The sequence below is a fragment of the Pleurodeles waltl genome, chromosome 6, assembly GCF_031143425.1.
Source record: "Pleurodeles waltl isolate 20211129_DDA chromosome 6, aPleWal1.hap1.20221129, whole genome shotgun sequence".
Classification (NCBI taxonomy): domain Eukaryota; kingdom Metazoa; phylum Chordata; class Amphibia; order Caudata; family Salamandridae; genus Pleurodeles; species Pleurodeles waltl.
The window spans coordinates 385,972,259-385,994,441 of NC_090445.1; positions in this window are offsets into that span (position 1 = coordinate 385,972,259).

The following is a 22,183-nucleotide window of genomic DNA, read 5'->3' on the forward strand; positions in this document are numbered from 1 at the left end:
AAATTTCCTTCCACCCAGCGTTCCCCCACATCTCCAGATAAAAATGATACCTCACTTGTGTGGGTAGGCCTACCGCCCGCGACAGGAAACGCCCCAAAGCGCAACGTGGACACAGCCAAATTTTTGAAGGAAAACAGAGGTGTTTTTTGCAAAGTGCCTACCTGCAGATTTTGGCCTGTAGCTCAGCCGCCACCTAGGGAAACCTACCAAACCTGTGCATTTCTGAAAACTAGAGACCTGGGGGAATCCAAGATGGGGTGACTTGAGTGGCTGGGACCAGGTTCTGTTACCCAGAATCCTTTGCAAACCTCAAAATTCGGCTAAAAAAACACATGTTCCTCACATTTCTGTGGCAGAAAGTTCTGGAATCTGAGAGGAGCCACAAATTTCCTTCCACCCAGCGTTCCCCCACGTCTCCTGATAAAAATGATACCTCACTTGTGTGGGTAGGCCTAGCGCCCGCGACAGGAAACGCCCCAAAGCGCAACGTGGACACAGCCAAATATTTTAAGGAAAACAGAGGTGTTTTTTGCAAAGTGCCTGCCTGTAGATTTTGGCCTGTAGCTCAGCTGCCACCTAGGGAAACCTACCAAACCTGTGCATTTCTGAAAACTAGAGACCTAGGGGAATCCAAGATGGGGTGACTTGTGTGGCTGGGACCAGGTTCTGTTACCCAGAATCCTTTGCAAACCTCAAAATGTGGCTAAAAAAACACATGTTCCTCACATTTCTGTGGCAGAAAGTTCTAGAATCTGAGAGGAGCCACAAATTTCCTTCCACCCAGCGTTCCCCCACGTCTCCCGATACAAATGATACCTCCCTTGTGTGGGTAGGCCTAGCGCCCGCGACAGGAAACGCCCCAAAGCGCAACGTGGACACATCACAGAAAACAGACCTGTTTTTAGCAAAGTGCCTACCTGTGGATTTTGGCCTGTAGCTCAGCCGCCACCTAGGGAAACCTACCAAACCTGTGCATTTCTGAAAACTAGAGATCTAGTTGAATCCAAGATGGGGTGACTTGTGTGGCTGGGACCAGGTTCTGTCACCCAGAATCCTTTGCAAACCTCACAATTTGGCTAAAAAAACACATGTTCCTCACATTTCTGTGGCAGAAAGTTCTGGAATCTGAGAGGAGCCACAAATTTCCATCCACCCAGCGTTCCCCCACGTCTCCCGATAAAAATGATACCTCAATTGTGTGGGGAGGCCTAGCGCCCACGACAGGAAACGCCCCAAAGCGCAACGTGGACACAACCAAATTTTTGAAGGAAAGGAAAACAGAGGTGTTTTTTGCAAAGTGCCTACCTGTAGATTTTGGTGTTGTGGCTCAGCCGCCACCTAGGGAAACCTACCAAACCTGTGCATTTCTGAAACTAGAGACCTAGAGGAATCCAAGATGGGGTGACTTGTGTGGCTGGGACCAGGTTCTGTTACCCAGAATCCTTTGCAAACCTCAAAATGTGGCTAAAAAAACACATGTTCCTCACATTTCTGTGGCAGAAAGTTCTGGAATCTGAGAGGAGCCACAAATTTCCTTCCACCCAGCGTTCCCCCATGTCTCCCGATAAAAATGATACCTCACTTGTGTGGGTAGGCCTAGCGCCCGCGACAGGAAACGCCCCAAAGCGCAACGTGGACACATCACAGAAAACAGACCTGTTTTTAGCAAAGTGCCTACCTGTGGATTTTGGCCTGTAGCTCAGCCGCCACCTAGGGAAACCTACCAAACCTGTGCATTTCTGAAAACTAGAGACGTAGGGGAATCCAAGATGGGGTGACTTGTGTGGCTTGGACCAGGTTTTGTTACCCAGAATCCTTTGCAAACCTCAAAATTTGGCTAAAAAAACACATGTTCCTCACATTTCTGTGGCAGAAAGTTCTGGAATCTGAGAGGAGCCACAAATTTCCTTCCACCCAGCGTTCCCCCACGTCTCCCGATAAAAATGATACCTCACTTGTGTAGGTAGGCCTAGCGCCCACGACAGGAAACGCCCCAAAGCGCAACGTGGACACAGCCAAATTTTTGAAGGAAAACAGAGGTGTTTTTTGCAAAGTGCCTACCTGTAGATTTTGGCCTGTAGCTCAGCCGCCACCTAGGGAAACCTACCAAACCTGTGCATTTCTGAAAACTAGAGACCTAGGGGAATCCAAGATGGGGTGACTTGTGTGGCTCGGACCAGGTTCTGTTACCCAGAATCCTTTGCAAACCTCAAAATTTGGCTAAAGAAAAACATGTTCCTCACATTTCTGTGGCAGAAAGTTCTAGAATCTGAGAGGAGCCACAAATTTCCTTCCACCCAGCGTTCCCCCACGTCTCCCGATAAAAATGATACCTCACTTGTGTGGGTAGGCCTACCGCCCGCGACAGGAAACGCCCCAAAGCGCAACGTGGACACAACCAAATTTTTGAAGGAAAGGAAAACAGAGGTGTTTTTTGCAAAGTGCCTACCTGTAGATTTTGGTGTTGTGGCTCAGCCGCCACCTAGGGAAACCTACCAAACCTGTGCATTTCTGAAAACTAGAGACCTGGGGGAATCCAAGATGGGGTGACTTGTGTGTCTGGGACCAGGTTCTGTTACCCAGAATCCTTTGCAAACCTCAAAATGTGGCTAAAAAAACACATGTTCCTCACATTTCTGTGGCAGAAAGTTCTGGAATCTGAGAGGAGCCACAAATTTCCTTCCACCCAGCGTTCCCCCACGTCTCCTGATAAAAATGATACCTCACTTGTGTGGGTAGGCCTAGCGCCCGCGACAGGAAACGCCCCAAAACGCAACGTGGACACAGCCAAATTTTTGAAGGAAAACAGAGGTGTTTTTTGCAAAGTGCCTGCCTGTAGATTTTGGCCTGTAGCTCAGCCGCCACCTAGGGAAACCTACCAAACCTGTGCATTTCTGAAAACTAGAGACCTAGGGGAATCCAAGATGGGGTGACTTGTGTGGCTGGGACCAGGTTCTGTTACCCAGAATCCTTTGCAAACCTCAAAATGTGGCTAAAAAAACACATGTTCCTCACATTTCTGTGGCAGAAAGTTCTGGAATCTGAGAGGAGCCACTAATTTCCTTCCACCCAGCGTTCCCCCACGTCTCCCGATAAAAATGATACCTCCCTTGTGTGGGTAGGCCTAGCGCCCGCGACAGGAAACGCCCCAAAGCGCAACGTGGACACATCACAGAAAACAGACCTGTTTTTAGCAAAGTGCCTACCTGTGGATTTTGGCCTGTAGCTCAGCCGCCACCTAGGGAAACCTACCAAACCTGTGCATTTCTGAAAACTAGAGACCTAGGGGAATCCAAGATGGGGTGACTTGTGTGGCTGGGACCAGGTTCTGTTACCCAGAATCCTTTGCAAACCTCACAATTTGGCTAAAAAAACACATGTTCCTCACATTTCTGTGGCAGAAAGTTCTGGAATCTGAGAGGAGCCACAAATTTCCTTCCACCCAGCGTTCCCCCACATCTCCAGATAAAAATGATACCTCACTTGTGTGGGTAGGCCTACCGCCCGCGACAGGAAACGCCCCAAAGCGCAACGTGGACACAGCCAAATTTTTGAAGGAAAACAGAGGTGTTTTTTGCAAAGTGCCTACCTGCAGATTTTGGCCTGTAGCTCAGCCGCCACCTAGGGAAACCTACCAAACCTGTGCATTTCTGAAAACTAGAGACCTGGGGGAATCCAAGAGGGGGTGACTTGTGTGGCTGGGACCAGGTTCTGTTACCCAGAATCCTTTGCAAACCTCAAAATTCGGCTAAAAAAACACATGTTCCTCACATTTCTGTGGCAGAAAGTTCTGGAATCTGAGAGGAGCCACAAATTTCCTTCCACCCAGCGTTCCCCCACGTCTCCTGATAAAAATGATACCTCACTTGTGTGGGTAGGCCTAGCGCCCGCGACAGGAAACACCCCAAAGCGCAACGTGGACACAGCCAAATATTTTAAGGAAAACAGAGGTGTTTTTTGCAAAGTGCCTGCCTGTAGATTTTGGCCTGTAGCTCAGCTGCCACCTAGGGAAACCTACCAAACCTGTGCATTTCTGAAAACTAGAGACCTAGGGGAATCCAAGATGGGGTGACTTGTGTGGCTGGGACCAGGTTCTGTTACCCAGAATCCTTTGCAAACCTCAAAATGTGGCTAAAAAAACACATGTTCCTCACATTTCTGTGGCAGAAAGTTCTAGAATCTGAGAGGAGCCACAAATTTCCTTCCACCCAGCGTTCCCCCACGTCTCCCGATAAAAATGATACCTCCCTTGTGTGGGTAGGCCTAGCGCCCGCGACAGGAAACGCCCCAAAGCGCAACGTGGACACATCACAGAAAACAGACCTGTTTTTAGCAAAGTGCCTACCTGTGGATTTTGGCCTGTAGCTCAGCCGCCACCTAGGGAAACCTACCAAACCTGTGCATTTCTGAAAACTAGAGATCTAGTTGAATCCAAGATGGGGTGACTTGTGTGGCTGGGACCAGGTTCTGTCACCCAGAATCCTTTGCAAACCTCAAAATTTGGCTAAAAAAACACATGTTCCTCACATTTCTGTGGCAGAAAGTTCTGGAATCTGAGAGGAGCCACAAATTTCCTTCCACCCAGCGTTCCCCCACGTCTCCCGATAAAAATGATACCTCACTTGTGTGGGTAGGCCTAGCGCCCACGACAGGAAACGCCCCAAAGCGCAACGTGGACACAACTAAATTTTTGAAGGAAAACTAGAGGTGTTTTTTGCAAAGTGCCTACCTGTAGATTTTGGCCTGTAGCTCAGCCGCCACCTAGGGAAACCGACCAAACCTGTGCATTTCTGAAAACTAGAGACCTGGGGGAATCCAAGATGGGGTGACTTGTGTGTCTGGGACCAGGTTCTGTTACCCAGAATCCTTTGCAAACCTCAAAATGTGGCTAAAAAAACACATGTTCCTCACATTTCTGTGGCAGAAAGTTCTGGAATCTGAGAGGAGCCACTAATTTCCTTCCACCCAGCGTTCCCCCACGTCTCCCGATAAAAATGATACCTCACTTGTGTGGGTAGGCCTACCGCCCGCGACAGGACACGCCCCAAAGCGCAACGTGGACACATCACAGAAAACAGACCTGTTTTTAGCAAAGTGCCTACCTGTGGATTTTGGCCTGTAGCTCAGCCGCCACCTAGGGACACCTACCAAACCTGTGCATTTCTGAAAACTAGAGACCTAGGGGAATCCAAGATGGGGTGACTTGTGTGGCTGGGACCAGGTTCTGTTACCCAGAATCCTTTGCAAACCTCACAATTTGGCTAAAAAAACACATGTTCCTCACATTTCTGTGGCAGAAAGTTCTGGAATCTGAGAGGAGCCACAAATTTCCATCCACCCAGCGTTCCCCCACGTCTCCCGATAAAAATGATACCTCAATTGTGTGGGGAGGCCTAGCGCCCACGACAGGAAACGCCCCAAAGCGCAACGTGGACACAACCAAATTTTTGAAGGAAAGGAAAACAGAGGTGTTTTTTGCAAAGTGCCTACCTGTAGATTTTGGTGTTGTGGCTCAGCCGCCACCTAGGGAAACCTACCAAACCTGTGCATTTCTGAAACTAGAGACCTAGAGGAATCCAAGATGGGGTGACTTGTGTGGCTGGGACCAGGTTCTGTTACCCAGAATCCTTTGCAAACCTCAAAATGTGGCTAAAAAAACACATGTTCCTCACATTTCTGTGGCAGAAAGTTCTGGAATCTGAGAGGAGCCACAAATTTCCTTCCACCCAGCGTTCCCCCATGTCTCCCGATAAAAATGATACCTCACTTGTGTGGGTAGGCCTAGCGCCCGCGACAGGAAACGCCCCAAAGCGCAACGTGGACACATCACAGAAAACAGACCTGTTTTTAGCAAAGTGCCTACCTGTGGATTTTGGCCTGTAGCTCAGCCGCCACCTAGGGAAACCTACCAAACCTGTGCATTTCTGAAAACTAGAGACGTAGGGGAATCCAAGATGGGGTGACTTGTGTGGCTTGGACCAGGTTTTGTTACCCAGAATCCTTTGCAAACCTCAAAATTTGGCTAAAAAAACACATGTTCCTCACATTTCTGTGGCAGAAAGTTCTGGAATCTGAGAGGAGCCACAAATTTCCTTCCACCCAGCGTTCCCCCACGTCTCCCGATAAAAATGATACCTCACTTGTGTAGGTAGGCCTAGCGCCCACGACAGGAAACGCCCCAAAGCGCAACGTGGACACAGCCAAATTTTTGAAGGAAAACAGAGGTGTTTTTTGCAAAGTGCCTACCTGTAGATTTTGGCCTGTAGCTCAGCCGCCACCTAGGGAAACCTACCAAACCTGTGCATTTCTGAAAACTAGAGACCTAGGGGAATCCAAGATGGGGTGACTTGTGTGGCTGGGACCAGGTTCTGTTACCCAGAATCCTTTGCAAACCTCAAAATGTGGCTAAAAAAACACATGTTCCTCACATTTCTGTGGCAGAAAGTTCTGGAATCTGAGAGGAGCCACAAATTTCCTTCCACCCAGCGTTCCCCCACGTCTCCCGATAAAAATGATACCTCCCTTGTGTGGGTAGGCCTAGCGCCCGCGACAGGAAACGCCCCAAAGCGCAACGTGGACACATCACAGAAAACAGACCTGTTTTTAGCAAAGTGCCTACCTGTGGATTTTGGCCTGTAGCTCAGCCGCCACCTAGGGAAACCTACCAAACCTGTGCATTTCTGAAAACTAGAGATCTAGTTGAATCCAAGATGGGGTGACTTGTGTGGCTGGGACCAGGTTCTGTTACCCAGAATCCTTTGCAAACCTCAAAATTTGGCTAAAAAAACACATGTTCCTCACATTTCTGTGGCAGAAAGTTCTGGAATCTGAGAGGAGCCACAAATTGCCTTCCACCCAGCGTTCCCCCACGTCTCCCGATAAAAATGATACCTCACTTGTGTGGGAAGGCCTAGCGCCCACGACAGGAAACGCCCCAAAGCGCAACGTGGACACAACCAAATTTTTGAAGGAAAACAGAGGTGTTTTTTGCAAAGTGCCTACCTGTAGATTTTGGCCTGTAGCTCAGCCGCCACCTAGGGAAACCTACCAAACCTGTGCATTTCTGAAAACTAGAGACCTGGGGGAATCCAAGATGGGGTGACTTGTGTGGCTGGGACCAGGTTCTGTTACCCAGAATCCTTTGCAAACCTCAAAATTTGGCTAAAAAAACACATGTTCCTCACATTTCTGTGGCAGAAAGTTCTGGAATCTGAGAGGAGCCACAAATTTCCTTCCACCCAGCGTTCCCCCACGTCTCCTGATAAAAATGATACCTCACTTGTGTGGGTAGGCCTAGCGCCCGCGACAGCAAACGCCCCAAAGCGCAAAGTGGACACAGCCAAATTTTTTAAGGAAAACAGAGGTGTTTTTTGCAAAGTGCCTGCCTGTAGATTTTGGCCTGTAGCTCAGCCGCCACCTAGGGAAACCTACCAAACCTGTGCATTTCTGAAAACTAGAGACCTGGTGGAATCCAAGATGGGGTGACTTGTGTGGCTGGGACCAGGTTCTGTTACCCAGAATCCTTTGCAAACCTCAAAATTTGGCTAAAAAAACACATGTTCCTCACATTTCTGTGGCAGAAAGTTCTGGAATCTGAGAGGAGCCACAAATTTCCTTCCACCCAGCGTTCCCCCACGTCTCCTGATAAAAATGATACCTCACTTGTGTGGGTAGGCCTAGCGCCCGCGACAGGAAATGCCCCAAAGCGCAACGTGGACACAGCCAAATTTTTTAAGGAAAACAGAGGTGTTTTTTGCAAAGTGCCTGCCTGTAGATTTTGGCCTGTAGCTCAGCCGCCACCTAGGGAAACCTACCAAACCTTTGCATTTCTGAAAACTAGAGACCTAGGGGAATCCAAGATTGGGTGACTTGTGTGGCTGGGACCAGGTTCTGTTACCCAGAATCCTTTGCAAACCTCAAAATGTGGCTAAAAAAACACATGTTCCTCACATTTCTGTGGCAGAAAGTTCTGGAATCTGAGAGGAGCCACAAATTTCCTTCCACCCAGCGTTCCCCCACGTCTCCCGATAAAAATGATACCTCCCTTGTGTGGGTAGGCCTAGCGCCCGCGACAGAAAACGCCCCAAAGCGCAACGTGGACACATCACAGAAAACAGACCTGTTTTTAGCAAAGTGCCTACCTGTGGATTTTGGCCTGTAGCTCAGCCGCCACCTAGGGAAACCTACCAAACCTGTGCATTTCTGAAAACTAGAGATCTAGTTGAATCCAAGATGGGGTGACTTGTGTGGCTGGGACCAGGTTCTGTTACCCAGAATCCTTTGCAAACCTCAAAATTTGGCTAAAAAAACACATGTTCCTCACATTTCTGTGGCAGAAAGTTCTGGAATCTGAGAGGAGCCACAAATTTCCTTCCACCCAGCGTTCCCCCACGTCTCCCGATAAAAATGATACCTCACTTGTGTGGGTAGGCCTAGCGCCCACGACAGGAAACGCCCCAAAGCGCAACGTGGACACAACCAAATTTTTGAAGGAAAACAGAGGTGTTTTTTGCAAAGTGCCTACCTGTAGATTTTGGCCTGTAGCTCAGCCGCCACCTAGGGAAACCTACCAAACCTGTGCATTTCTGAAAACTAGAGACCTGGGGGAATCCAAGATGGGGTGACTTGTGTGTCTGGGACCAGGTTCTGTTACCCAGAATCCTTTGCAAACCTCAAAATGTGGCTAAAAAAACACATGTTCCTCACATTTCTGTGGCAGAAAGTTCTGGAATCTGAGAGGAGCCACTAATTTCCTTCCACCCAGCGTTCCCCCACGTCTCCCGATAAAAATGATACCTCACTTGTGTGGGTAGGCCTACCGCCCGCGACAGGAAACGCCCCAAAGCGCAACGTGGACACATCACAGAAAACAGACCTGTTTTTAGCAAAGTGCCTACCTGTGGATTTTGGCCTGTAGCTCAGCCGCCACCTAGGGAAACCTACCAAACCTGTGCATTTCTGAAAACTAGAGACCTAGGGGAATCCATGATGGGGTGACTTGTGTGGCTGGGACCAGGTTCTGTTACCCAGAATCCTTTGCAAACCTCACAATTTGGCTAAAAAAACACATGTTCCTCACATTTCTGTGGCAGAAAGTTCTGGAATCTGAGAGGAGCCACAAATTTCCATCCACCCAGCGTTCCCCCACGTCTCCCGATAAAAATGATACCTCAATTGTGTGGGGAGGCCTAGCGCCCACGACAGGAAACGCCCCAAAGCGCAACGTGGACACAACCAAATTTTTGAAGGAAAGGAAAACAGAGGTGTTTTTTGCAAAGTGCCTACCTGTAGATTGTGGCCTGTAGCTCAGCCGCCACCTAGGGAAACCTACCAAACCTGTGCATTTCTGAAAACTAGAGACCTAGGGGAATCCAAGATGGGGTGACTTGTGTGGCTGGGACCAGGTTCTGTTACCCAGAATCCTTTGCAAACCTCAAAATGTGGCTAAAAAAACACATGTTCCTCACATTTCTGTGGCAGAAAGTTCTGGAATCTGAGAGGAGCCACAAATTTCCTTCCACCCAGCGTTCCCCCACGTCTCCCGATAAAAATGATACCTCCCTTGTGTGGGTAGGCCTAGCGCCCGCGACAGGAAACGCCCCAAAGCGCAACGTGGACACATCACAGAAAACAGACCTGTTTTTAGCAAAGTGCCTACCTGTGGATTTTGGCCTGTAGCTCAGCCGCCACCTAGGGAAACCTACCAAACCTGTGCATTTCTGAAACTAGAGACCTAGGGGAATCCAAGATGGGGTGACTTGTGTGGCTCGGACCAGGTTCTGTTACCCAGAATCCTTTGCAAACCTCAAAATTTGGCTAAAGAAAAACATGTTCCTCACATTTCTGTGGCAGAAAGTTCTAGAATCTGAGAGGAGCCACAAATTTCCTTCCACCCAGCGTTCCCCCACATCTCCCGATAAAAATGATACCTCACTTGTGTGGGTAGGCCTAGCGCCCGCGACAGGAAACGCCCCAAAGCGCAACGTGGACACAGCCAAATTTTTGAAGGAAAACAGAGGTGTTTTTTGCAAAGTGCCTACCTGTAGATTTTGGCCTGTAGCTCAGCCGCCACCTAGGGAAACCTACCAAACCTGTGCATTTCTGAAAACTAGAGACCTGGGGGAATCCAAGATGGGGTGACTTGTGTGGCTGGGACCAGGTTCTGTTACCCAGAATCCTTTGCAAACCTCAAAATTTGGCTAAAAAAACACATGTTCCTCACATTTCTGTGGCAGAAAGTTCTGGAATCTGAGAGGAGCCACAAATTTCCTTCCACCCAGCGTTCCCCCACGTCTCCTGATAAAAATGATACCTCACTTGTGTGGGTAGGCCTAGCGCCCGCGACAGCAAGCGCCCCAAAGCGCAAAGTGGACACAGCCAAATTTTTTAAGGAAAACAGAGGTGTTTTTTGCAAAGTGCCTGCCTGTAGATTTTGGCCTGTAGCTCAGCCGCCACCTAGGGAAACCTACCAAACCTGTGCATTTCTGAAAACTAGAGACCTAGGGGAATCCAAGATGGGGTGACTTGTGTGGCTGGGACCAGGTTCTGTTACCCAGAATCCTTTGCAAACCTCAAAATGTGGCTAAAAAAACACATGTTCCTCACATTTCTGTGGCAGAAAGTTCTGGAATCTGAGAGGAGCCACAAATTTCCTTCCACCCAGCGTTCCCCCACGTCTCCCGATAAACATGATACCTCCCTTGTGTGGGTAGGCCTAGCGCCCGCGACAGGAAACGCCCCAAAGCGCAACGTGGACACATCACAGAAAACAGACCTGTTTTTAGCAAAGTGCCTACCTGTGGATTTTGGCCTGTAGCTCAGCCGCCACCTAGGGAAACCTACCAAACCTGTGCATTTCTGAAAACTAGAGATCTAGTTGAATCCAAGATGGGGTGACTTGTGTGGCTGGGACCAGGTTCTGTTACCCAGAATCCTTTGCAAACCTCAAAATTTGGCTAAAAAAACACATGTTCCTCACATTTCTGTGGCAGAAAGTTCTGGAATCTGAGAGGAGCCACAAATTTCCTTCCACCCAGCGTTCCCCCACGTCTCCCGATAAAAATGATACCTCACTTGTGTGGGTAGGCCTAGCGCCCACGACAGGAAACGCCCCAAAGCGCAACGTGGACACAACCAAATTTTTGAAGGAAAACAGAGGTGTTTTTTGCAAAGTGCCTACCTGTAGATTTTGGCCTGTAGCTCAGCCGCCACCTAGGGAAACCTACCAAACCTGTGCATTTCTGAAAACTAGAGACCTGGGGGAATCCAAGATGGGGTGACTTGTGTGTCTGGGACCAGGTTCTGTTACCCAGAATCCTTTGCAAACCTCAAAATGTGGCTAAAAAAACACATGTTCCTCACATTTCTGTGGCAGAAAGTTCTGGAATCTGAGAGGAGCCACTAATTTCCTTCCACCCAGCGTTCCCCCACGTCTCCCGATAAAAATGATACCTCACTTGTGTGGGTAGGCCTACCGCCCGCGACAGGAAACGCCCAAAAGCGCAACGTGGACACATCACAGAAAACAGACCTGTTTTTAGCAAAGTGCCTACCTGTGGATTTTGGCCTGTAGCTCAGCCGCCACCTAGGGAAACCTACCAAACCTGTGCATTTCTGAAAACTAGAGACCTAGGGGAATCCAAGATGGGGTGACTTGTGTGGCTGGGACCAGGTTCTGTTACCCAGAATCCTTTGCAAACCTCACAATTTGGCTAAAAAAACACATGTTCCTCACATTTCTGTGGCAGAAAGTTCTGGAATCTGAGAGGAGCCACAAATTTCCATCCACCCAGCGTTCCCCCACGTCTCCCGATAAAAATGATACCTCAATTGTGTGGGGAGGCCTAGCGCCCACGACAGGAAACGCCCCAAAGCGCAACGTGGACACAACCAAATTTTTGAAGGAAAGGAAAACAGAGGTGTTTTTTGCAAAGTGCCTACCTGTAGATTTTGGTGTTGTGGCTCAGCCGCCACCTAGGGAAACCTACCAAACCTGTGCATTTCTGAAACTAGAGACCTAGGGGAATCCAAGATGGGGTGACTTGTGTGGCTGGGACCAGGTTCTGTTACCCAGAATCCTTTGCAAACCTCAAAATGTGGCTAAAAAAACACATGTTCCTCACATTTCTGTGGCAGAAAGTTCTGGAATCTGAGAGGAGCCACAAATTTCCTTCCACCCAGCGTTCCCCCATGTCTCCCGATAAAAATGATACCTCACTTGTGTGGGTAGGCCTAGCGCCCGCGACAGGAAACGCCCCAAAGCGCAACGTGGACACATCACAGAAAACAGACCTGTTTTTAGCAAAGTGCCTACCTGTGGATTTTGGCCTGTAGCTCAGCCGCCACCTAGGGAAACCTACCAAACCTGTGCATTTCTGAAAACTAGAGACGTAGGGGAATCCAAGATGGGGTGACTTGTGTGGCTTGGACCAGGTTTTGTTACCCAGAATCCTTTGCAAACCTCAAAATTTGGCTAAAAAAACACATGTTCCTCACATTTCTGTGGCAGAAAGTTCTGGAATCTGAGAGGAGCCACAAATTTCCTTCCACCCAGCGTTCCCCCACGTCTCCCGATAAAAATGATACCTCACTTGTGTAGGTAGGCCTAGCGCCCACGACAGGAAACGCCCCAAAGCGCAACGTGGACACAGCCAAATTTTTGAAGGAAAACAGAGGTGTTTTTTGCAAAGTGCCTACCTGTAGATTTTGGCCTGTAGCTCAGCCGCCACCTAGGGAAACCTACCAAACCTGTGCATTTCTGAAAACTAGAGACCTAGGGGAATCCAAGATGGGGTGACTTGTGTGGCTCGGACCAGGTTCTGTTACCCAGAATCCTTTGCAAACCTCAAAATTTGGCTGAAGAAAAACATGTTCCTCACATTTCTGTGGCAGAAAGTTCTAGAATCTGAGAGGAGCCACAAATTTCCTTCCACCCAGCGTTCCCCCACATCTCCCGATAAAAATGATACCTCACTTGTGTGGGTAGGCCTAGCGCCCGCGACAGGAAACGCCCCAAAGCGCAACGTGGACACAGACAAATTTTTGAAGGAAAACAGAGGTGTTTTTTGCAAAGTGCCTGCCTGTAGATTTTGGCCTGTAGCTCAGCCGCCACCTAGGGAAACCTACCAAACCTGTGCATTTCTGAAAGCTAGAGACCTGGGGGAATCCAAGATGGGGTGACTTGTGTGGCTGGGACCAGGTTCTGTTACCCAGAATCCTTTGCAAACCTCAAAATTTGGCTAAAAAAACACATGTTCCTCACATTTCTGTGGCAGAAAGTTCTGGAATCTGAGAGGAGCCACAAATTTCCTTCCACCCAGCGTTCCCCCACGTCTCCTGATAAAAATGATACCTCACTTGTGTGGGTAGGCCTAGCGCCCGCGACAGGAAACGCCCCAAAACGCAACGTGGACACAGCCAAATTTTTGAAGGAAAACAGAGGTGTTTTTTGCAAAGTGCCTGCCTGTAGATTTTGGCCTGTAGCTCAGCCGCCACCTAGGGAAACCTACCAAACCTGTGCATTTCTGAAAACTAGAGACCTAGGGGAATCCAAGATGGGGTGACTTGTGTGGCTGGGACCAGGTTCTGTTACCCAGAATCCTTTGCAAACCTCAAAATGTGGCTAAAAAAACACATGTTCCTCACATTTCTGTGGCAGAAAGTTCTGGAATCTGAGAGGAGCCACTAATTTCCTTCCACCCAGCGTTCCCCCACGTCTCCCGATAAAAATGATACCTCCCTTGTGTGGGTAGGCCTAGCGCCCGCGACAGGAAACGCCCCAAAGCGCAACGTGGACACATCACAGAAAACAGACCTGTTTTTAGCAAAGTGCCTACCTGTGGATTTTGGCCTGTAGCTCAGCCGCCACCTAGGGAAACCTACCAAACCTGTGCATTTCTGAAAACTAGAGACCTAGGGGAATCCAAGATGGGGTGACTTGTGTGGCTGGGACCAGGTTCTGTTACCCAGAATCCTTTGCAAACCTCACAATTTGGCTAAAAAAACACATGTTCCTCACATTTCTGTGGCAGAAAGTTCTGGAATCTGAGAGGAGCCACAAATTTCCATCCACCCAGCGTTCCCCCACGTCTCCCGATAAAAATGATACCTCAATTGTGTGGGGAGGCCTAGCGCCCACGACAGGAAACGCCCCAAAGCGCAACGTGGACACAACCAAATTTTTGAAGGAAAGGAAAACAGAGGTGTTTTTTGCAAAGTGCCTACCTGTAGATTGTGGCCTGTAGCTCAGCCGCCACCTAGGGAAACCTACCAAACCTGTGCATTTCTGAAAACTAGAGACCTAGGGGAATCCAAGATGGGGTGACTTGTGTGGCTGGGACCAGGTTCTGTTACCCAGAATCCTTTGCAAACCTCAAAATGTGGCTAAAAAAACACATGTTCCTCACATTTCTGTGGCAGAAAGTTCTGGAATCTGAGAGGAGCCACAAATTTCCTTCCACCCAGCGTTCCCCCACGTCTCCCGATAAAAATGATACCTCCCTTGTGTGGGTAGGCCTAGCGCCCGCGACAGGAAACGCCCCAAAGCGCAACGTGGACACATCACAGAAAACAGACCTGTTTTTAGCAAAGTGCCTACCTGTGGATTTTGGCCTGTAGCTCAGCCGCCACCTAGGGAAACCTACCAAACCTGTGCATTTCTGAAAACTAGAGACCTAGGGGAATCCAAGATGGGGTGACTTGTGTGGCTCGGACCAGGTTCTGTTACCCAGAATCCTTTGCAAACCTCAAAATTTGGCTAAAGAAAAACATGTTCCTCACATTTCTGTGGCAGAAAGTTCTAGAATCTGAGAGGAGCCACAAATTTCCTTCCACCCAGCGTTCCCCCACATCTCCCGATAAAAATGATACCTCACTTGTGTGGGTAGGCCTAGCGCCCGCGACAGGAAACGCCCCAAAGCGCAACGTGGACACAGCCAAATTTTTGAAGGAAAACAGAGGTGTTTTTTGCAAAGTGCATACCTGTAGATTTTGGCCTGTAGCTCAGCCGCCACCTAGGGAAACCTACCAAACCTGTGCATTTCTGAAAACTAGAGACCTGGGGGAATCCAAGATGGGGTGACTTGTGTGGCTGGGACCAGGTTCTGTTACCCAGAATCCTTTGCAAACCTCAAAATTTGGCTAAAAAAACACATGTTCCTCACATTTCTGTGGCAGAAAGTTCTGGAATCTGAGAGGAGCCACAAATTTCCTTCCACCCAGCGTTCCCCCACGTCTCCTGATAAAAATGATACCTCCCTTGTGTGGGTAGGCCTAGCGCCCGCGACAGGAAACGCCCCAAAGCGCAACGTGGACACATCACAGAAAACAGACCTGTTTTTAGCAAAGTGCCTACCTGTGGATTTTGGCCTTTAGCTCAGCCGCCACCTAGGGAAACATACCAAACCTGTGCATTTCTGAAAACTAGAGACCTAGGGGAATCCATGATGGGGTGACTTGTGTGGCTGGGACCAGGTTCTGTTACCCAGAATCCTTTGCAAACCTCACAATTTGGCTAAAAAAACACATGTTCCTCACATTTCTGTGGCAGAAAGTTCTGGAATCTGAGAGGAGCCACAAATTTCCTTCCACCCAGCGTTCCCCCACATCTCCCGATAAAAATGATACCTCACTTGTGTGGGTAGGCCTAGCGCCCGCGACAGGAAACGCCCCAAAGCGCAACGTGGACACAGCCAAATTTTTGAAGGAAAACAGAGGTGTTTTTTGCAAAGTGCCTACCTGTAGATTTTGGCCTGTAGCTCAGCCGCCACCTAGGGAAACCTACCAAACCTGTGCATTTCTGAAAACTAGAGACCTGGGGGAATCCAAGATGGGGTGACTTGTGTGGCTGTGACCAGGTTCTGTTACCCAGAATCCTTTGCAAACCTCAAAATTTGGCTAAAAAAACACATGTTCCTCACATTTCTGTGGCAGAAAGTTCTGGAATCTGAGAGGAGCCACAAATTTCCTTCCACCCAGCGTTCCCCCACGTCTCCTGATAAAAATGATACCTCACTTGTGTGGGTAGGCCTAGCGCCCGCGACAGCAAGCGCCCCAAAGCGCAAAGTGGACACAGCCAAATTTTTTAAGGAAAACAGAGGTGTTTTTTGCAAAGTGCCTGCCTGTAGATTTTGGCCTGTAGCTCAGCCGCCACCTAGGGAAACCTACCAAACCTGTGCATTTCTGAAAACTAGAGACCTAGGGGAATCCAAGATGGGGTGACTTGTGTGGCTGGGACCAGGTTCTGTTACCCAGAATCCTTTGCAAACCTCAAAATGTGGCTAAAAAAACACATGTTCCTCACATTTCTGTGGCAGAAAGTTCTGGAATCTGAGAGGAGCCACAAATTTCCTTCCACCCAGCGTTCCCCCACGTCTCCCGATAAAAATGATACCTCCCTTGTGTGGGTAGGCCTAGCGCCCGCGACAGGAAACGCCCCAAAGCGCAACGTGGACACATCACAGAAAACAGACCTGTTTTTAGCAAAGTGCCTACCTGTGGATTTTGGCCTGTAGCTCAGCCGCCACCTAGGGAAACCTACCAAACCTGTGCATTTCTGAAAACTAGAGATCTAGTTGAATCCAAGATGGGGTGACTTGTGTGGCTGGGACCAGGTTCTGTTACCCAGAATCCTTTGCAAACCTCAAAATTTGGCTAAAAAAACACATGTTCCTCACATTTCTGTGGCAGAAAGTTCTGGAATCTGAGAGGAGCCACAAATTTCCTTCCACCCAGCGTTCCCCCACGTCTCCCGATAAAAATGATACCTCACTTGTGTGGGTAGGCCTAGAGCCCACGACAGGAAACGCCCCAAAGCGCAACGTGGACACAACCAAATTTTTGAAGGAAAACAGAGGTGTTTTTTGCAAAGTGCCTACCTGTAGATTTTGGCCTGTAGCTCAGCCGCCACCTAGGGAAACCTACCAAACCTGTGCATTTCTGAAAACTAGAGACCTGGGGGAATCCAAGATGGGGTGACTTGTGTGTCTGGGACCAGGTTCTGTTACCCAGAATCCTTTGCAAACCTCAAAATGTGGCTAAAAAAACACATGTTCCTCACATTTCTGTGGCAGAAAGTTCTGGAATCTGAGAGGAGCCACTAATTTCCTTCCACCCAGCGTTCCCCCACGTCTCCCGATAAAAATGATACCTCACTTGTGTGGGTAGGCCTACCGCCCGCGACAGGAAACGCCCAAAAGCGCAACGTGGACACATCACAGAAAACAGACCTGTTTTTAGCAAAGTGCCTACCTGTGGATTTTGGCCTGTAGCTCAGCCGCCACCTAGGGAAACCTACCAAACCTGTGCATTTCTGAAAACTAGAGACCTAGGGGAATCCAAGATGGGGTGACTTGTGTGGCTGGGACCAGGTTCTGTTACCCAGAATCCTTTGCAAACCTCACAATTTGGCTAAAAAAACACATGTTCCTCACATTTCTGTGGCAGAAAGTTCTGGAATCTGAGAGGAGCCACAAATTTCCATCCACCCAGCGTTCCCCCACGTCTCCCGATAAAAATGATACCTCAATTGTGTGGGGAGGCCTAGCGCCCACGACAGGAAACGCCCCAAAGCGCAACGTGGACACAACCAAATTTTTGAAGGAAAGGAAAACAGAGGTGTTTTTTGCAAAGTGCCTACCTGTAGATTTTGGTGTTGTGGCTCAGCCGCCACCTAGGGAAACCTACCAAACCTGTGCATTTCTGAAACTAGAGACCTAGGGGAATCCAAGATGGGGTGACTTGTGTGGCTGGGACCAGGTTCTGTTACCCAGAATCCTTTGCAAACCTCAAAATGTGGCTAAAAAAACACATGTTCCTCACATTTCTGTGGCAGAAAGTTCTGGAATCTGAGAGGAGCCACAAATTTCCTTCCACCCAGCGTTCCCCCATGTCTCCCGATAAAAATGATACCTCACTTGTGTGGGTAGGCCTAGCGCCCGCGACAGGAAACGCCCCAAAGCGCAACGTGGACACATCACAGAAAACAGACCTGTTTTTAGCAAAGTGCCTACCTGTGGATTTTGGCCTGTAGCTCAGCCGCCACCTAGGGAAACCTACCAAACCTGTGCATTTCTGAAAACTAGAGACGTAGGGGAATCCAAGATGGGGTGACTTGTGTGGCTTGGACCAGGTTTTGTTACCCAGAATCCTTTGCAAACCTCAAAATTTGGCTAAAAAAACACATGTTCCTCACATTTCTGTGGCAGAAAGTTCTGGAATCTGAGAGGAGCCACAAATTTCCTTCCACCCAGCGTTCCCCCACGTCTCCCGATAAAAATGATACCTCACTTGTGTAGGTAGGCCTAGCGCCCACGACAGGAAACGCCCCAAAGCGCAACGTGGACACAGCCAAATTTTTGAAGGAAAAGAGAGGTGTTTTTTGCAAAGTGCCTACCTGTAGATTTTGGCCTGTAGCTCAGCCGCCACCTAGGGAAACCTACCAAACCTGTGCATTTCTGAAAACTAGAGACCTAGGGGAATCCAAGATGGGGTGACTTGTGTGGCTCGGACCAGGTTCTGTTACCCAGAATCCTTTGCAAACCTCAAAATTTGGCTGAAGAAAAACATGTTCCTCACATTTCTGTGGCAGAAAGTTCTAGAATCTGAGAGGAGCCACAAATTTCCTTCCACCCAGCGTTCCCCCACATCTCCCGATAAAAATGATACCTCACTTGTGTGGGTAGGCCTAGCGCCCGCGACAGGAAACGCCCCAAAGCGCAACGTGGACACAGCCAAATTTTTGAAGGAAAACAGAGGTGTTTTTTGCAAAGTGCCTGCCTGTAGATTTTGGCCTGTAGCTCAGCCGCCACCTAGGGAAACCTACCAAACCTGTGCATTTCTGAAAGCTAGAGACCTGGGGGAATCCAAGATGGGGTGACTTGTGTGGCTGGGACCAGGTTCTGTTACCCAGAATCCTTTGCAAACCTCAAAATTTGGCTAAAAAAACACATGTTCCTCACATTTCTGTGGCAGAAAGTTCTGGAATCTGAGAGGAGCCACAAATTTCCTTCCACCCAGCGTTCCCCCACGTCTCCTGATAAAAATGATACCTCACTTGTGTGGGTAGGCCTAGCGCCCGCGACAGGAAACGCCCCAAAACGCAACGTGGACACAGCCAAATTTTTGAAGGAAAACAGAGGTGTTTTTTGCAAAGTGCCTGCCTGTAGATTTTGGCCTGTAGCTCAGCCGCCACCTAGGGAAACCTACCAAACCTGTGCATTTCTGAAAACTAGAGACCTAGGGGAATCCAAGATGGGGTGACTTGTGTGGCTGGGACCAGGTTCTGTTACCCAGAATCCTTTGCAAACCTCAAAATGTGGCTAAAAAAACACATGTTCCTCACATTTCTGTGGCAGAAAGTTCTGGAATCTGAGAGGAGCCACTAATTTCCTTCCACCCAGCGTTCCCCCACGTCTCCCGATAAAAATGATACCTCCCTTGTGTGGGTAGGCCTAGCGCCCGCGACAGGAAACGCCCCAAAGCGCAACGTGGACACATCACAGAAAACAGACCTGTTTTTAGCAAAGTGCCTACCTGTGGATTTTGGCCTGTAGCTCAGCCGCCACCTAGGGAAACCTACCAAACCTGTGCATTTCTGAAAACTAGAGACCTAGGGGAATCCAAGATGGGGTGACTTGTGTGGCTGGGACCAGGTTCTGTTACCCAGAATCCTTTGCAAACCTCACAATTTGGCTAAAAAAACACATGTTCCTCACATTTCTGTGGCAGAAAGTTCTGGAATCTGAGAGGAGCCACAAATTTCCTTCCACCCAGCGTTCCCCCACATCTCCAGATAAAAATGATACCTCACTTGTGTGGGTAGGCCTACCGCCCGCGACAGGAAACGCCCCAAAGCGCAACGTGGACACAGCCAAATTTTTGAAGGAAAACAGAGGTGTTTTTTGCAAAGTGCCTACCTGCAGATTTTGGCCTGTAGCTCAGCCGCCACCTAGGGAAACCTACCAAACCTGTGCATTTCTGAAAACTAGAGACCTGGGGGAATCCAAGATGGGGTGACTTGAGTGGCTGGGACCAGGTTCTGTTACCCAGAATCCTTTGCAAACCTCAAAATTCGGCTAAAAAAACACATGTTCCTCACATTTCTGTGGCAGAAAGTTCTGGAATCTGAGAGGAGCCACAAATTTCCTTCCACCCAGCGTTCCCCCACGTCTCCTGATAAAAATGATACCTCACTTGTGTGGGTAGGCCTAGCGCCCGCGACAGGAAACGCCCCAAAGCGCAACGTGGACACAGCCAAATATTTTAAGGAAAACAGAGGTGTTTTTTGCAAAGTGCCTGCCTGTAGATTTTGGCCTGTAGCTCAGCTGCCACCTAGGGAAACCTACCAAACCTGTGCATTTCTGAAAACTAGAGACCTAGGGGAATCCAAGATGGGGTGACTTGTGTGGCTGGGACCAGGTTCTGTTACCCAGAATCCTTTGCAAACCTCAAAATGTGGCTAAAAAAACACATGTTCCTCACATTTCTGTGGCAGAAAGTTCTAGAATCTGAGAGGAGCCACAAATTTCCTTCCACCCAGCGTTCCCCCACGTCTCCCGATACAAATGATACCTCCCTTGTGTGGGTAGGCCTAGCGCCCGCGACAGGAAACGCCCCAAAGCGCAACGTGGACACATCACAGAAAACAGACCTGTTTTTAGCAAAGTGCCTACCTGTGGATTTTGGCCTGTAGCTCAGCCGCCACCTAGGGAAACCTACCAAACCTGTGCATTTCTGAAAACTAGAGATCTAGTTGAATCCAAGATGGGGTGACTTGTGTGGCTGGGACCAGGTTCTGTCACCCAGAATCCTTTGCAAACCTCACAATTTGGCTAAAAAAACACATGTTCCTCACATTTCTGTGGCAGAAAGTTCTGGAATCTGAGAGGAGCCACAAATTTCCATCCACCCAGCGTTCCCCCACGTCTCCCGATAAAAATGATACCTCAATTGTGTGGGGAGGCCTAGCGCCCACGACAGGAAACGCCCCAAAGCGCAACGTGGACACAACCAAATTTTTGAAGGAAAGGAAAACAGAGGTGTTTTTTGCAAAGTGCCTACCTGTAGATTTTGGTGTTGTGGCTCAGCCGCCACCTAGGGAAACCTACCAAACCTGTGCATTTCTGAAACTAGAGACCTAGAGGAATCCAAGATGGGGTGACTTGTGTGGCTGGGACCAGGTTCTGTTACCCAGAATCCTTTGCAAACCTCAAAATGTGGCTAAAAAAACACATGTTCCTCACATTTCTGTGGCAGAAAGTTCTGGAATCTGAGAGGAGCCACAAATTTCCTTCCACCCAGCGTTCCCCCATGTCTCCCGATAAAAATGATACCTCACTTGTGTGGGTAGGCCTAGCGCCCGCGACAGGAAACGCCCCAAAGCGCAACGTGGACACATCACAGAAAACAGACCTGTTTTTAGCAAAGTGCCTACCTGTGGATTTTGGCCTGTAGCTCAGCCGCCACCTAGGGAAACCTACCAAACCTGTGCATTTCTGAAAACTAGAGACGTAGGGGAATCCAAGATGGGGTGACTTGTGTGGCTTGGACCAGGTTTTGTTACCCAGAATCCTTTGCAAACCTCAAAATTTGGCTAAAAAAACACATGTTCCTCACATTTCTGTGGCAGAAAGTTCTGGAATCTGAGAGGAGCCACAAATTTCCTTCCACCCAGCGTTCCCCCACGTCTCCCGATAAAAATGATACCTCACTTGTGTAGGTAGGCCTAGCGCCCACGACAGGAAACGCCCCAAAGCGCAACGTGGACACAGCCAAATTTTTGAAGGAAAACAGAGGTGTTTTTTGCAAAGTGCCTACCTGTAGATTTTGGCCTGTAGCTCAGCCGCCACCTAGGGAAACCTACCAAACCTGTGCATTTCTGAAAACTAGAGACCTAGGGGAATCCAAGATGGGGTGACTTGTGTGGCTCGGACCAGGTTCTGTTACCCAGAATCCTTTGCAAACCTCAAAATTTGGCTAAAGAAAAACATGTTCCTCACATTTCTGTGGCAGAAAGTTCTAGAATCTGAGAGGAGCCACAAATTTCCTTCCACCCAGCGTTCCCCCACGTCTCCCGATAAAAATGATACCTCACTTGTGTGGGTAGGCCTACCGCCCGCGACAGGAAACGCCCCAAAGCGCAACGTGGACACATCACAGAAAACAGACCTGTTTTTAGCAAAGTGCC